Source organism: Hypanus sabinus, chromosome 1 (genome assembly GCF_030144855.1).
Source record: "Hypanus sabinus isolate sHypSab1 chromosome 1, sHypSab1.hap1, whole genome shotgun sequence".
Lineage (NCBI taxonomy): Eukaryota > Metazoa > Chordata > Chondrichthyes > Myliobatiformes > Dasyatidae > Hypanus > Hypanus sabinus.
This window is the reverse complement of record NC_082706.1, coordinates 172,109,430-172,121,683: the sequence shown is the minus strand read 5'-3', so window position 1 is coordinate 172,121,683 and position 12,254 is coordinate 172,109,430. Positions and strand designations below refer to the sequence as shown.

Genomic DNA, 12,254 nt, shown 5'->3' with positions numbered 1-12,254 from the left:
TGGGATTAATGAAGAATTAGTGGTCGATGGTCAGTGAAGACTCGATGGGTCAAAGGGCCTATTTCATAAACTATGACATCACTATGACATACAACGATGCACCAGTGGCTAGACCACACAAGCAGAATCAAAACTCATGCACAGCTTTTTATCAATTTTCTTTCTTTCCATACCTGCATCAGTTTCTGATTTTAAGTATTAGAAAATTCAAGTTTAAAAAAAACACTACCAAATTCATGGGCAATGTAAACATTCAGACTGCAGACAAGTGTTAACTAACTTTTTCTATTTAGTGACCCACTTCACTACCGCCCTCCTTCCTTAGAAATGTATTAGACAAAGCAGTCCGGCCTGAGGTTATGCAAATTTAATAGAGACGACTATCTAAATAACTGGAAGCCAAATTTAGTTACTGATTCTGATCTCACCTTGCAGGCTGGAAAATGTGATGCAGTGTAGGTGATACTCAATGCCACCACTCCTCTCCCAACCCTCAGTGTTGTCTACCAAGACTTGCACAGTGCATCCAGTAAATATATAGTTCACTGTTGGTCAAATCTACAGCTATCCATTTTATTTTCACATCATGCAATAATCCTTTTCGTCTCACAGGGATGGTTCTATATTTCAGGGGAAAAGGTTAGCAATCTGTGGCTCTAAACCCAAAACATGTTTTACCACTGAATATCATCTTTGAACTACAATGACAGTTATATACCAGTATGAAACCTAGAGAGCGATTTTTCTTCTATGATAATGTACTAGTGTTAATAAATGCTAGCAAAAGTAACCGTCACTGAGGCATTCTTCAATTATTAAAACACTTGTACTTGTGAAATTTATGGCCCATTAACCATCCACCCAAAAATTTTAAAATTATGGCACTTTCCTTTCTATCCTTAAAGGCAGAGAATGAGGGGAGTCCCAGTGCAAGTTCATAAGATGAGAGGCAGAGATAAACAACTGGTATCTTTATCCCCAGAGTCAAAATACTAGAAAGTACTGTATACATTTTGAGGTGAAGGGGAAAGTACTGTATACATTTTGAGGTGAAGGGGAAATTTCAAAAAAAAGAGGTGACTGGCAAGTTTTGTGCTGGTAGAGAATGGAAGGTGCCTGGAATGTAATGCCAAGGGTGATGGTAGAGGCAAATGCATTAGAGTTATTTAAGGAGATCTTAGACAAGCACATGAATATGAAGAATGGAAAGATATGGACCATAGTTTAATTATGTATCTTTATCTTGACGTATTCAGCACAACATGGTGTGTCTTGTGCTATGCTGTTCTATGTTCCAAAGCATTTGGGTATACACTTACTTTCACTTTTTTCACTAGTGGAGCCAAAAAAGAAATCATGGGTCTTCTCAAACACTGTAGCCCTTGCAGTGGTAGGGATCCTGCACTGAAGTAGGGCAGGCATTACCACAATATGCACTAACCCAGTAATGCTGAGTTAACCACAGACACACACCGAGCCAGTAATACTGAGTTAAACACATACCGCCTATACCTAACAAAGTGGCCACCGAGTGTGCACTTGCAGCTTTCTGCTGCTGTAGTCCATCCACTTCAACGTTCAACATTATACAGAGATGCTCATCTGCACGCCACATTTGTAATGCGTGAGGAGTTACTGCTGCCTTTCTACGCGTGAAAATCCCAGATAATCAGCAGTTCTGTGATACTCAAACCATCACACCTGGCACCAACAATCATTCCACAGTCAGTCAATTAGATCACATTTTCTCCTCATTCTGATATTTAGTCTGAACAACAACTGAACCTCTTGAGCATGGCTGCATGCTTTTATGCATCGAGTTGTTGCTACATGATTGGCTGATTAGCTATCTGCATTAACAAGCAAGTGTACCTAATAAAGTGGCCACTAATTGTATACTTTAATGCTATTATAATTTTTAAATTTAGAGAAAGTAAACTATTCTGTGCTTCACACTGTTGGGTTTGTGGAAACATTAGGCAATTGGCAAGTTTGTCATTGAATTATCGGCAAATGGTTATAATTTTATGGGGAACTTAGGCAGGGGACAGGGGGAAGGAAGAGAGCCACTAAATGCAGTCTTCACTCGCGCAGGGTGTTGGTATGTCAATCTAGTTCAGCTTCCGGTCACTCAAGCTTCACATGGTTCTAATATTGGAGAACAAAGCAAGAAGCAGCCTTTGAGGGCGTTGAGACTGGGAACACGCCATTCAATGTGATGATTTTCTGGCAATAGTTGGTGTAAGTGAATGGAGTTGAACACCACACCAAAAAAGGAATCAGTGAACAGCTATTTGAGCTATAATTTGGAAAGAATGGACATTGACGGCTAGGGAAAGTTGCTTGGTTAAAGAAACTTCCATTAAAAAGTGACTCAAACATATAAAATCATATTTGATTTTTTCAGTTAAGCTAGTCACTTTTTTGGTGGTGATGTTATAGGGGTGGAATGTCCAATTTTCAATTAACTTTAAATGACAAAATGCTCTCTGCCACCCCTTAATAACCTGGTTGTAATTTTAATGACAAGCTTTCTTATTCTGGACCATCAGGAAATAGTTTCTTGCTACTTACCCCACTGAATCTAATTAAAGTTAATGTAATAAAGCTGTTTACAATAATCTTCTATATTTAAGAAAACAGAAAGCTTTTCCTTGCAACCAGAGTTCAATTTAGCTTCAGTTGCCATACACCCTCTCCAAGGTCAATATCCTTTCAGGCAGCTCTTTATCAAAACCCTACCACAACTTTATACAATTAAGATAATTTTCACACACCTTTGTATTGCAAGATAAAGGATAACATTCCGTTCAACTCCTGTATATTTTCTATACTTCAACCCCTTAATCTTTGTTAATCTACTTACTTCTTCTCATTTAGAGAAAAAAACTGGTTCCTTATTGTCCAAAGCAGGTAACCTTGCATTTCCCTATATGAATCAACATCCAACAATACCACGCACTACTGAAGCCAATGTATCTTTGCAACTTTCTACTCGTACCCACACTAATGTTGTTAATAATTAAGGTTCCATTGTACCTAAAAGCCATAACACAAGATCTGATATCTGGAGGATACAACTACCTCGTTCCTTGGGCTAAATACTTATTTCTTGCTGAATCTCTTGCCTCCCAATTTCCTACAATAGCCGAGTTATTTAAAAGAATCCTTCAACTCTAAACCAGCTTATTCCGAACTCTGTCCAACAAACAGGAAATCCCGAACAGTAAACTGCAGTTGAGCTAACTAGGTACATAAATTATTATAATACATTATTACTGACAACACACATCGTCTAAGGTTCTCTTCATCAAGGTTGGAAATAATTTAACAATGTTTTACTTGGTTCTGTTGTAATTCAAGTGTCATATGCCAAGTGCAGATGGCCTTTCCATATGTACCACAGATTTCTTATTGCTTCAGGAATGTAACTTTCCCAAAATGCTTCAAGATGTTGCACGTTTTTGTTAGTCTTTCCATTACTTCTACAGCAAACATATCCAGCCCTCTCCAGTGCTCCTCCATTAGATGCATCAGGTCCACGACTGCAAGCTAAGATCTGTGGGCCCCTCCTGTCACTTTGTGAAGGTAAGTCATAAAACACCACTTTAAGTGACTTAGTAGGGTACTAACCTAATTTCCCAACACTGTCACCGCCCCCCCCCACCCGCCAGCAAGGCTCAAGACTCCAAGAAACTGTCCTGAAAAGTACTAAGATCTGCTATATCGAAGTCGATTACAAAATATCCGATATAAATGTTCTCTACTGAAAGGTTATTGGCCTTCACGGGTTCGAGAATCGTCAGAAATGACCACGGGTCTGAGAATCGCCAGAAATGACCACGGGTCTGAGCAGTTAGGATTCTCGACTCTGAAATCCGCCAAGGCTCCTTCCGTTTCTCAAGTGTTACATTTGTGAAGCTTATGTAACAGAAGCAATGTTTTAAAATACTGTACATTGCCACAAAGCATCGCGCTGCTTTAGATGCAAAATATTCCTGCTCCACCACATCCAACTGCCCAAGTTAAGATAATGTGCACGGTCAGTCACATTCATTTGAATTTGAAGAAAGCAGACACCCAAGCTCGATGCCTCCCCCCACCAAACCGACCTGCTCTGCGCGGTTTTGTTTTAAACAGTTACCCTTGGCTTTTTTTTAAGCCCAGTGTGAACCCCAGCAGCCTGGCTTCCCGACGAACAATACCGAACCGCGAGTAGCGTTCGCTCGCCTTTTCCAACAGTTCGCAGTGCCACTTAGAGTTAAACGTTTTCACAAATAAATACCGGGTGGACATGATTCACAACTTCCTCTCCCCCCCCCCCTTTATTCTTTATCATGACCTTTCCACTTCATTCACACAAAAGAGCGACAGGCTATATGTGGCAAAGCGAACGGGCTTTTCCAGCCTTTATGCACTTGGGAGGGGGGAGGAAAGAGAGAGGGAGAAGTAATTGAAAAAATAATAAATGACAGCAACTGTTCCAGGTCCGCTTGGCTGTCTGTTGGCGTGTACACAGACGAAGCTGAGCTCCAGGAACAGGGCTTCAGACATCGAGTCAAGCCGAAGCAGTGGATTACTTGGTTGCAATTATTCGTGTATTTTTTTTTCAAAGAAAAGGCGACCTACCGGTAGCGCGACCCGAAGCCGGCCGCCGTGCGTCGCGGGGAGACTGGAAGGCGGCTCGGATCGGGACGGACGCGAGACAATGTATCGCACGATGTATCCCGGCACGGCAGCGACGCTGAGGCAGACCGAACTGTTCCACACTCACACACACTCACAACCGGCACAGGGAGGAACACGCCTCTTAGCAGCTCCAGCCCCGCCTGGCGGATTAAAAAAATAAATAGTTCACTTCTAAATTACTGGCTTTGTAACTGCATTGAATACCTACCCAAAATTATTCTTCCAACGAATCTCCAAGAATTTAACGAGCTGAATTTGCACAGCGATTCATACCCCTTATTTAATGGTTCAGTCGCCGAAGTCAAAGGAGAAAATGTTTTTCCCCCCTTTATCAACGAAAATTGGAGGCGTACTGCAGTGGGTGATAATTTACTGAAAAGACTGAGACTCAAAAGGCAGTGGGCGTCAAAACAACAGAAAGTGTGAATTCTCTGTGGCTCTAAAAATACACAAAATACGGCGACCATATTTATTCGTTTCCCTGTGCATTTTATATTTGCTGCAGATAGACGTAGGTATTTTATCATAATTAAGGTCATTTTATAACAGCCAAGTCTAAAAATAATACTGGAGAACATGTTTTATCACTGTTCATGTAGATGGGCAGGTGAGAAAAGAGTAAAGAAATGTATATGTTCGTAATTCAAAAGCATGCAAAATAATGTCACCGAATTTATTGCTATTATTTCTCAACTGGAAATAGTAAGTTATAACTAAAGATATAAAAAGTGAAAATAACGGTATATCTCTGGAGAAAAAAAAGCACTAGGATAATAGCATTTTTGTAGCACGGTAATACTTCCCATTTCAAAGAGCATTTTAACAGGACTTTAGAGGGGGAATTCCAAAATTTAGGATAGAATTGAGGGAATAGGTAATGCAGCAAAAGTTGGAAAGTAATTGATTTGCAGATGTTTACAGAGCAAGTGAAGGATGAAACTAAGGAGGAATTGGAAAACAAAACCGAGAATTTTAAATTTCAGTGTTTAATGGAGTTGGTAGCATAGGGATTGCAGCCTGACAATACATTGTAAGTAAGGAGAGAGAGGTGAATGAGTTTTCACTAATAGTGATGGAAGACTAAAGTCAGATCTGGAATGCTTTGGAATAGTGAGGACTGAGATAAACAAAATCCTCACATTTTGTTTAGCTCTCTTACTTGCTTTGCACATAACAAAGTTAAAACAATAGATTTGCAAGTTACAAAATTAAATTTACAATTTTTTTTAAATTTACAATTAAAATTACAATTTAAATATATGCACTATTGTTAATATGTCTAAAAAAACCAAGATGCTCTATATTGTTGAATATCTAGTATTTAATGATACATGTTTATTGTGGAAACAAGGACCATCTTTGTCTGCTGTATCACCTAACTTCTCAAACAAATGGAAGTATGGGAGTACACTATTGTATTCATTAGCACAAGAAAAAAGGATGTGCGAAAGATCATAACTGAAGGAGTCTACAAAACCACAGAGTTGTAGAACTGGAGTAAATTACAGAGAGGGCAAAGACTATGGGGGATTTTAAACACAAAAATGAGAATAATATACTGTATGCACTGCCAGGTTAGGAGCTGATGGAAGTTGGTTAGCACTGGGTGATAATGAATGGTGATTGTATAAGGACAGCGGAGTGTTGGATGATCTCAAGTAGCAAGGACAGCGCGTATTTCAGCATCATTAGTTAATTGATATAAACAGAGTCGGGAAGTAGTAAATCAATATGCAAGACAAGTGAGAAATTGTCATGCATTGAAGTGAAGAAGCAAGAAGATAGTTTCTATTAGTTTTCAAAATATGCATCCACCCTTCATCTCTTTGACCATGACTCAAATGAGAATGACATTAAGTAGACTCGATATGGTTTAAAGAAGTTGTGTTGTGTCAGACGTTGTTGGAGATTGTTCCATTTTTTTTCCATGGAATGGCTTCACAACATACCAATATTTATCAATCACACAAAATTTATTGCTGTTTCATTCATGGTGTGTTGGAGCCTCAATCATGAGAAGGTGAAAATCACCCATTTAAGCTCCTGTTTATAGAAATGTGATTGAGGGTTGGACTGAGCTGGTATCACAATATTCTAGGATAAAAGTGTTTCCAGTGTGATAGAAGAGGAGGGAGACTTGCTACTGATTAAAGAAAGCATCACTGTAGAACTTAGAGTGGATATTCCCAAGTGGTGTCCAATGAAGCCGTATGAATAGAACTTAGAAATTAAAAGTAAATGGCATCACTTTGATGTTACTGTACTTTAGGCCCCCCCCCCCCAGTAGTCAGTGGGAATTAGAGGCGGGAGTGCTTGGAAATCACAGATAGGTAGGAGTACTAAGGTTCTTAATGACAGGTGAATTTTCTTTCTCTGATAGAAACAGAGATTGTCGTTGAGTTAAGGTATTGAATGAGGCGGAACTTGTTCGGTGTGTGCAGGAGAGCTTTCTGAAGCAAAATGTAGATGGCCCTACTCTACATTTGATCTCCTTAAGGAATGAGGAAAGGGTAAATGCAAGCAGGCTTTTCCCAATGAGGCTGGGCGAGTCCAGAATTAGAGGTCATGGGATAAGGGTGACAGGTCAAATGTTTAAGGTGAAAATGGGAGAGGGGGACTTCTTCACTCAGAGGGTGGTGAGAGTATGAAACAAGCTGCCGGTAGAAGTGAAGGATGTGATTTTGATTTCAGCACTTAAGAGAAGTTTGGATAAACCATGGACGGGAGGGTTATGGAGTGCTCTGGACCAGATGCAGGTCAATTGGACTAGGCAAAATAATATTTCAGCATGGGCTGCAGAGCTTGTTTCTGTGCTGTGGTGCTCCATCACTGAGGTTTTGCATGGTAGACTGGTACAGAAGTTTAGAATAAATGAGATCCAGGTTGGGATAGCAAGTGGACACAAAATGGACTTGGCAGTATGTGGCACAGGATGCTACAGGAAAGGGAGAGGGGGATTAATTGGTGAGGGAGATATGTAGGGTGGAGTTTGGTCTTTCAAATTGCACAGATTGGAGACCTGTAGCCAATGGTGTGCCACAGGGATTGGTGCTAAATCCTTTATTGCTTGTCATGTTTATTAATGATTTGGAAGAGAATAATAGTGGCATGATTAGTAATGCAGATGACAACAAAATTGTTCATATAGTGAACATTGAAGAAGGTATTTAAAGTTACAACAGGCCTAGATCAACTGTGAAAATAAGAAAGGAATGGCTAATGGAATTTAACATATACAAACCACACCAGGACATTCTGATCACATAATAGGGGCCTTGGGAGTGTTACCATACAACAAGGGCTTGGGGTGAAAGTACATAGCAGCTTGAAAAACATGACACAAATAGAGTAGTGAAGAAGTTCTGTGACATGCTTACTTCATCAGCTGTAGCATTGAGTATAGGGTTGTGTACTTGACCTGGTGTCAAAATGGTTGTGATCATCTACTGTGGTGGTGTAGTGGGTAGAGCTTGTCACTCTCATTTTCAGCTTTCACCGCTGGCCAGCAGTCTTGTGAAAAGCTGAATGTATAGGTTTCTCCCTGCCAGTTCTTAGCCTCTCCAACAGCAAGCCTCAGTTAGTGCCTCATTGCTGGTGATACATGGAAAGCTCTCGGACCCGGGCTGAACTACAGAGGTCTGGCCCCTGCAGGTGTAACACGCAGGCCACCGGAGTGTGGACACACCCTGGTGCTCGTGGACCAGATCCCCATCTGTGGATAAATAGTCCCACTGTCTGGTGGGCAGCCTCAGGAGAGACAAAGATCTAGGGGAGGAATCCCAGACAGAAAATCCGGAGTGGAGCCCCTGAGGCAGCTGGACGCCATTGAATATCCTTCTGGCAGCTCCTGCAGACAAGCTGGTACCAAACATATTGCTTCATAAGCTTTCCTTTAGATTACACTGGTGAGGCCAAGAGGGCGATTGTGATGACTGAGCATCTAAAGGCTTGCGATGATGATCATCATCACCCAATGTCCTTCAAGACAAATGGATGCCAACCGTTTGACATTAAAATAATAATTCAGTAATGTTGTAAGTATATTGTTTGATTAAGCATTATGTTACTATGCCACTACAAGAATAATATTAAAGAATGTACCAAAAGTTTTTTCAGATACATGAGGTGTAAAAGAGAGCTGAGAGTGGATATTGGACTGCTGAAAAATGATGCTGGAGAGGTAGTAATGGGGGACAAGGAAATGGCTGACAAACTGAATAAGTATTTTGCATTAGTCTTCACTGTGGAAGACACTAGTAGTATGCCAGAAGTTCGAGCATGTTAGGAGGTAGAAGAGTGTCAAGTTGCCATTACTTTATTGCCATTGACTTTATTTCTTATGTCCTTCACAAACATGAGGAGTAAAAATCTTTACGTTATCTGTCTAAATGTGCAATCATATTAATTTATAATAAATAGAACAATCAATGTAACATAGGATACACTCAAATCAGTGTGAGTTTATCAGGTCCGATGGCCTGGTGGAAGAAGCTGTCCCAGAGCCTGTTGGTCCTGGCTTTTATGCTGCGGTACCGTTTCCTGGATGGTAGCAGGTAGAATATATTGTGGTTAGGGTGACTCGGGTCCCCAGTGATCCTATGGGCCCTTTTTATACACCTGTCCTGAATCATGGGAAGTTCACAACCACAGATGCGCTGGGCTGTCCGCACCACTCTCTGCAGAGTCCTGCACTTTATCGCTGTAGGCAGTTCACCCTGCTCTTCTTGGGCACAGCTGTACTTGTTTCCCTTCTAAAGCAGGTAGGAACTTCTGAATGTACCAATGAGAGTTTTAAAGTGTCTTTGAACACCCATGCCAGTTGGTTGGCACAGGTTTTGCAGAGCCCTATTGGAGCCTGTCAGCTTGTGAGGGTTCACCCTGTTGAAAGACAGCCTGATGTCAGCTTCCGAGACAGAGATCACAGAGTGACTGGCTGCTGCAGGGATCCTCATAACCATATTTTTATTCTCTCTTTCAAAGCGAGCATAAAAGGCTTTGAGCTCATCTGGGAGTGAAGCACCACAATCATTCATGATGTTATGTTTCGCTTTGCAGGAAGTAATAGCCTGCAGACCCTGCCAGACTTGATGTGCATCTGAATTTGCCTCCAACCTCATTCAGAATTGTTCCTGTACTCTTTGAGATAAGGATTGTATCCGGATTTCTTCTACAGACCTGGGTCACCAGACTTCCATGCTAGAGGTCTGGCTCTCAGCAGAATTCGAACCTCCTGGTTCATCCACAGCTTTTCATTTGGGTTTGTACTGTATGTTCTCAATAGGCACACACTCATCAACACAGGTTTTAATGAAGTCAGTGACAGCTGTGGCATACTCATTCAGACCTGAAGATGAATCCCTGAATGGCATTTGTACCAGTGAAAGACAGCAACCAACAAGCCAATTGGAGCTTGTATGTGGTAAAAACAGAGGGGTCATTGTTGTGGGACTATGAGTAGCTGAAACAGCTACAACTTGATTGGAGATCCACCTACCAAAAGCATGACACATCCCTTGCAATGGAGTCAACTGGAACCAAATTAAGAATGGTACTGGATGATGCCACGGCAGAGTTCAAGGATGGCATTGTGAAACTCAAACATATCAAGGGAAACATAACGTTAACTGAAAATGCCACGCCAAAGTTTTACAAAGCCCATCCAGCTCCTTATACTATCATTGATAAAGTAGCCAGTGAGCTAGAGCATATGGAGGCTGAAGAGATTCTCTTCAAGTTTGAGTGGAGCCCATGGGCAACACTAGTGGTCCCAGTAGCCAAGAAGAATGGGTCTGTTAGGATCTGTGGTAATTTTAAGGTAACTATCAACCCAGTATCAAAAGTAAATCCATACCCTCTGCCCAGGATAGGGGATACCTTCGCAAACCTTTCTGAAGGAAAACAGTTCAGCAAAATGGACTTAGGTGAGGCCTACCTACGGATGGAGATGGAAGAAGAGTCCAAAGTGTTTCTCACCATAAACACTCACAAAGGGCTTTATCGCTATAATTGGCTCATTTTTGGAGTAGCATCTGCACCTGCACTCTGGCAGAAAACAATGGACCAGGTGCTTCTAGCTTACCCAAGCACTCAGTGTTATTTAGATGATAAAGAACATCTCCAGAATTTCAAGACAATGTTAGAAAGATTGGAAGATTATGCGCTCAGAGCACTTTGCAACAAGTACGAATCCTTTAAACCAAGCACCATTTACCGTGATCACACCTTTGACACACAAGGTTTACACAAGGGTGTTGAAAAAATTCAAGCAGCGTTGGATGCCCCAAGGCCAAAGGGCGTGTCACAGCTGTGGTTCTTTATAGTGTATGTCAATTACTATAACAGGTTCCTTCCAAACCGGGCAACTGTGCTCCATCCCTTGAATTCATTACAACAGATCGGGAAGAAATGGCAATGGACAAAGCAGTGTGAGGTAGCTTTCAAAAAGGAAGAGGAAATGTTACATGTTATGAGTGGTGGAATTGAATGCCCCATAGCCTTTGCATTATGTTCTCTTACCACTAGTGAGAAAAATCACGCATTGATTGACAGAGAGACCTTGAGTTTGGTTTGGGGTGTAAAACATTTCACACAGTACTTGTGTGGGAGAGAGTTTATCCTCATAGCTGACCATCAACCACCAGTGCCCATTTTCAATCCACAGAAGGGTGTTTCACTAACAGCAGCAGCAAAGATGGGCTTTGCTCCTTGGAGGACACAATTACAAGGTTGAATTCAAAGGACAACTAATCATGGAAATGCTGATGGATTTTTCTGTCACCCTTGGAAAGGAAAATATCTAAAAAAATTACAAAGGAAGACACTCCTCTTGATGTATTCTCCCAAATGCAAATCGAAAGTTTCCCTATTACGGCAGAGATGATACAAAGGGAAACCAGAAAAGACCCCACACTGTCTCAGCTCTACATGGCCAACCAAGATGGATGGAATGTGCAGCAGAAGTTCCAGTTCTCCCATTTTAATTGGGTGAATTTACCCTTGATGGGGGCTGCCTTTTGTGGGGATTGAGAGTTGTTGTACCAACCAAGCTGAGAGCTGAAGTTTTGGAGGAGTTATACACTGATCATCTAAGCATGGTCAAAATGAATGCATTGACTCAAAGCTTTGTCTGGTGTCTGGGAAAGATCAGCAGATCGAGCAGCTGACCATGCATTCTTCAGTATTAAACACATCAGTAGATGCCAAGAGCAGCACCTCTCCATCCCTGGGAATGACCTGCTTTGCCTAGGTGGAGGATTCATGTGGATTTTGCAAGGCCATTCATGGGCACAAACTTCTGGTATTAGTGGATGCAGCTGCAAAGTGGTGAGAAGTGTTCCTAATAACCTGCACTTTAGCATTGCACACTGCTGATGTGTTGACAAGCCTTTTCTCAAGGACTGGTGTTCCAGATCACTTAGTTGATGACAATACTCCACAGTTTATTGCAGAATATTTTCAGTCATTCCTGAAAGTGAATGGAATAAGACATCTTAACTCTGCATCTTACCACCCAGCTACAAATAGCTTGGCAGAAAGCTTTGTCCAGAGTCGAAGGAACGCACTGC

At 41.4% G+C, this 12,254-nt stretch overlaps 1 protein-coding gene across 12 annotated transcripts in view; it reads right to left on the bottom strand.

The window, feature by feature from the left end:
• The window catches only part of fam110b (family with sequence similarity 110 member B), a 165,517-nt gene extending 160,327 nt beyond the window's left edge, over positions 1-5,190 (bottom strand). For 4 of the 12 annotated variants that reach the window (XM_059981396.1, XM_059981405.1, XM_059981414.1 and 1 more), the window contains exon 1: positions 4,630-4,770. The gene's annotated coding sequence lies outside the window, so the exon portion shown is untranslated. Of the gene's footprint in view, positions 1-3,342; positions 3,479-4,144; positions 4,166-4,629; positions 4,771-4,897 lie in introns of those variants that run through there. The other 8 variants (XM_059981460.1, XM_059981475.1, XM_059981432.1 and 5 more) reach the window with 5 other exon arrangements.
• Positions 5,191-12,254: the final 7,064 nt, after the last annotated feature.